Source organism: Myodes glareolus, chromosome 15, assembly GCF_982192425.1.
Source record: "Myodes glareolus chromosome 15, mMyoGla1.1, whole genome shotgun sequence".
NCBI classification, from domain to species: domain Eukaryota; kingdom Metazoa; phylum Chordata; class Mammalia; order Rodentia; family Cricetidae; genus Myodes; species Myodes glareolus.
The window spans coordinates 26,483,009-26,488,331 of NC_142040.1; the positions used below are offsets into that span (position 1 = coordinate 26,483,009).

Below are 5,323 nucleotides of genomic sequence, written 5' to 3' on the forward strand. Positions count from 1 at the left end.
TCACAAGGTACAGTTGTATTCGATGCCACCTTTGGTGGTGATGCTGGACTATGGCGGAAAGCTGCAGAGCAGGCTGTGGGCCTGGTGGTAGATCCTGTGTGGGATGGAGCAGGAACTCAGGTTGGCTAGTGCTGAGCCCCAGGTGCTGATGTAGACTAAGATGGTCCAGGGACGGTGGCCGCCATTGATGTAGAGGACATAGGTGAAGCCATCTTTGAGGACCCCTCGAATGGAGTAGTAGTAGGGCAGATGGAGATGCTGTTTAAAGTCTCTGTTTTCATAGACTGTATTGCTGGTGGTGAGGACATGCAGGTTGATTGCTTTGCAGTGTTCCTGTCCAGTGGTCGAAATATGATCCTTTAAACTTTCTAATAAAAGGGAACCTATGTTGTGTTTTCTGAGTTCTTTTACCCCTCCCAGACGTAGACTGTATGCAACTTGTGTATCCACAGAGAAGCTGGAGGCTGGAATCTCTCCACCCTCTTTATGTATTTTGGTCCTGTTCTTTATTTCAGATACTATCATTCCCACGATGGCACCTCTGTAGGTTGCAGCAAGAGACAAGAGCTTCTTGTTGGATGTGACATCACGATACCATGAGTCTGGGTACACAGTGGGGAACCAATCATCACACAGGTGCTTCACAGTGTCTATGTCATGTGGCAGAGGAGACACAGGCTGACCTCGCCTCTGTCATTCACACCTTGGACGGGAGCCGGCGGCAACGGACTGCAGCGGGTCACCCCAGGTATTGGTGGGTCCCCAGAGGCCTCAGCAGGTCGGCAGGTCGATGGAGTCGGTGGGTGAGAGACAGCCAGATACACCATGCAGAGAGAGAGTATGGGCATAGAATTTATTTAGTAGGTTATGAAGGGGGAAGGGGAAGGGGAAATGGGAGAAGGGGGAAGAAGAGAGAGAGAGTAGGGTAATGAAAAGGCAGAGAGCAGCAGGCTGGAGGAGAGAGAAGGTCTGCTTGTCTCAGTGGAAGGGGGAGTGGGTGGGGCTTGTCTCTTAAAGAGATAGGGTACCCAGGTGACAGGCCAGCAGATCTTAACAGTGGGGCAGGCATATGATGGCAGCTGGAGCATGAGGCTGCTTGCTAACATCCTGGCTGACCAGATAGTGGACAGACCCTGGCTGTAAGTAGGAACTGGTTATCACTGTCAACACCTGCCTACCAGTGACCCACTTCCTCAAGTAGGCCCCACCTCCTAATGTTTCTATAATCTCTCAGAACATTGTCACCTTCTAGGGACCAAGTGTTGAAACAGTTGAGTCCATGGGAGATACCATAATACTTTGAAATACTATACAGTTCTCTCCTACTGTGTACTCTTCAAAATTTACTGTTCCACAGTTGTGACAGAGGAGGTTGGTGGGGATGTGACAGGCAACTCTGAAATAATTCTATGTTTCTCTGTATGGTTCAGGAAGTGCTCTGTCTTCACAACACTTTATCTTCTTTGCTATATCGCTCCGAAGAAATCAAAGCCACGAAAGTCACCTTGCCAAAGGCAGATCTCTGTGAGTTCACGCTGCGTGTGTGTGTGTGTGTGTGTGTGTGTGTGTGTATGTGTGTGTGTGTGTGTGTGTGTGTGTGTGTGTGTATGTGTGTGTGTGTGTGTGTGTGTGTGTGTGTGTGTGTGAGGGGTTCTGTCCTGCCTGGTGCAATTGTTTAGTTCCAAAGAAATCACACAGAAGTCTATATTAGTTATAAACTGATTAACCTACTATCTCAGGCTTCTTATTAACTCTTACAATTTATATTAGCCCATTATTCTTATTTGTGTTAGCCACATGGTTCAGTACCTTTTTCAGCGAGGCAGTCACATCTTGCTTCTTCTGTGGCTGGGCTAAGACTGCGGACCAAGCTTTCCTCTTCCCAGAATTCTCTGTTCTCATTGACCTGCCTCTGTTTCCTGTCTGGTTGTCCAGCCTATATTTCCTGCCTGGCTACTGGCCAATCAGCATTTATTTAAAAATAATTGACAGAATACAGACCATTGTCCCACACCAAGTTCAAGGTCAGCCTGGTCTACAAGAGCTAGTTCCAGGACAGGCTCTAAAGCTACAGAGAAACCCTGTTTCGAAGAAAAAGAAGTCACCTTGCCAAGATGGTCTCTCTTCTTTCTTGCTAAGACTGCTATGCAAGCAGCTTGGCTGCACCACTTATGGTTGAAGCTGAACTTGCAGAAAGTGAACTCCTTGCTTTAAAGATGTACACCCCAGCAGTGCAGCAAAAGGAAATCTGCAACTAGACTTTCCACTGCTTTCTGCTTCCAAATTCAGAAGACATACTTCCCTCTAGGGTGTTGGCAGGCACAGTGGTTTTCAGGGGACAGAATAGTGCTCACTAGGAAGTCTTTTTCTGGGCTACTGTAGGCTCTCTGTCTATCAAGATTCTATGTGATACACACACCCAGCATGCTTCTGTCTTGTTGATGTTGCTTAGTTGTTTGGTTCTTTTTGTCTTTGCTTGTTTTTGGTTTGTTTATTTGTTTTTCTATCTCACCTTCTTTATAATGGTCATGAATCTGACACCAGACTCAGACAGAGACCTAGGCCATGGAAATCTGGGAGCCTGGGTGGGCTGTGCAGAGTAGGATAGTATACATATCTGGTGTTGGTGGGAGCTTGTGTCAAAGCAAGAAGATTGATCTTCTCGTTTTCTCTCTCTCTCTCTCCCCTCCCTTCCTTCCTTCCTTCTTTCCTTCCTTCCTTCCTTCCTTCCTTCCTTCCTTCCTTCCTTCCTTCCTTTCGACCTTCCTTTTCTTTTTAAGGTTTTTTTCCAGGCAGTGTTTCTATTGGCGGTTTTTTTTTTTGTCCTGCCATTTGCTCATTCTTGCCAGTCGGCTCCACAAATAAACATATAGAGACTTACTATTAATTATAAGTGCTCAGCTGATAGCTTAGGCTTGTTACTAACTAGCTCTTATGACTTAAATTAACCCATATTTATTATCTATCATGTGGTGGTACCTTTTTCAGCACAGCATGTTCATCTTGCTTCTCTTGGCGTCTCCTGGTGACTCCCCTTGACTCCACCCTCTTCTTCCCAGTGTCCTCTCTCCCTGAAAATCCTGCCAAGCTATTGGCCATCCAGCCTTTTAGAAAAATCTGAGTGACAAATCTTCACCGTGTACAAAAGAATTATTATGTTACAACATGTTTCTGTATAGCCCTGGCTGTCTTGGAACTTGCTCTGTAGACCAGGCTGGCCTTGAACTCAGAGATCTGCCTGCTTCTTCTTCATTCTTCCTGAGTATTGGGATTAAAGGCATATGTATCACCTCTTGGCCCTCCTTATTTTCTCATTCAAACCTTCCTTTTTGGGGGGGGGTGGGGATAAAGGGTATTTATTCAAATACAAATTTTTTATTACTTTATAAATAATGCCAATCAAAATTTCCACTTTTTCCCCTCCTCCCACTTTCCTCTTGCTCCCCCACTTACCCTCTCCCCTCCTCTTCCAGTCCTAAGAGAGGGCAGGATACCCTGCCCTGTGGGAAGTCCAAGACCCTCCCCTCTCCATCCATGCTTAGGAAGGTATGCATTCAAATAGAATAGAATCCCAAAAAGCCAGTACATGTAGTATAGACAAATCCCAGTGCCATTATCATTGGCTTCTCAGTCTTCCCCAATTGTCAGCCACATTCAGAGGGTCCAGTTTGATCCCATGCTGGTTCAGTCCCAGGCCAGCTGGATTTGGTGAGCTCCCATTAGCTCAGGCAGAGTGTCTCAGTGGGTGGGCCAAGCCCGCGTGGTCCTGATTTCCTTGCTCATATTTTCCCTCCTTCTGCTCTTCAACTGGACCTTGGGAGCTCAGTCCAGTGCTCCAATGGGGGTCTCTGTTTCTATCTCCATCGTTGCCAGACGAAGGTTCTATGGTGATATTCAAGATAGTCAACAGTCTGACTACGGGACAAGGCCAGTTCAGACACCCTCTCCGCCACTGCCCAGGGTCCTAGCTGGAGACATCCTTGTGGATTCCTGGGAACCCCTCTAGAGTCAAGCTTCTTGCCAACCCCAAAATGGCTCCCTTAATTAAGATTTCTCCTTCCCTGCCCAAACCTTTCTATCATGAGCTGTAATCACCCAAGAATCATCACCACATTTTGATGTTTTTGTATTTTGGCTTTTTGTTGTTGTTTGTTTAAGAGACAGGGTCTCATTATGTAGTTCTGGAAGACTTAGAATTCATTACGTAGATCAGGCTGGCCTTGAACTCACAGAAATTCACCAATTTCTGCCTCCCAAGTACTGAGCCACCATACCTAATAAGGAGAATTTTTAAGACCCAGTTGCTTTCAGCACATGTAAAAGAATGTTGCTTTTGGACATAAGACAAAGAACAACAATAATTTAAAATGCACAAATCATCAAGAAAAAAATTGACTTACCTGATTGTATGAGACTTACGACAAGTGTATGAGAGAAGATATTATAAACAAAATTAAATGACAAACCATAGCTAGTAGAAAATATTTATATAGATTGTAGACTATTAATTAATATATGAAAATATTTATGTAGAATAACAGTTGGAAATATGTTAAGAGATTTGAAAAGGAATGTTTTATTTTTGTCTTTGTTTTCTTTCTTTTTATTTTCAAATTTCTTTGTGTAACCCTGGCTGTCCTGGAATGCACTCTGTAGACCAGGCTGGCCTTGAACTCAGAGATCTGCCTGCCTCTTCCTCCAGAGTATTGGTACTAAAGGTGTGCCCCACTACCACCTGGCTTCTTTTTTTTTTTTTGTTTTTTTGAGACAGGGTTTCTCTGCGTGGCTCCGGCTGTCCTGGAAAGTAATGTCTAAAATGACAAGCAATTATGAAAATGGGCAAATTCATATCCTTAGAAGCTGATGAACATAAAACAATGTTCAGCCTCAGCAGGAAACGGAAACTACAGTAACCGCTTCATAGGGACCAACTTCTCAAAACCACATCACTTTGGTACCATCAAATGCTGGGACAGGCATAAGGAAGTTATTTTGTATTGCAGGCATGGTGTAAACTGTCATGGTCACCTTGGCAACCAACGTGGGTGATGCCTGTTACATGTGAGCATGTGTATCCTGTAGCTTGGCGGTTACACACTTGGATATCCTCTCTTGACAACATAATACACACTTGTGGAAAGAGACAAGTTCATGGCTGTTCACTGGAGCGATATTTGCACAGAGAAACAATAGATGTGACCTCCATGTCTATTTAAGGAAATTCATGGAAATTTAAGGAAAGGGCTAAATAACCTGGTTCTCTTGATATGGTGAAAAAGATCCGAAGGAATTATAATAAACAGTGATCTATTTATATGAAACC

The 5,323-nt window shown here is 44.4% G+C and overlaps 1 pseudogene; it reads right to left on the minus strand.

Annotated features, from left to right (window-relative positions):
* LOC148119657 (N-alpha-acetyltransferase 60 pseudogene) lies at positions 1-553 on the minus strand (annotated as a pseudogene).
* Positions 554-5,323: the final 4,770 nt, after the last annotated feature.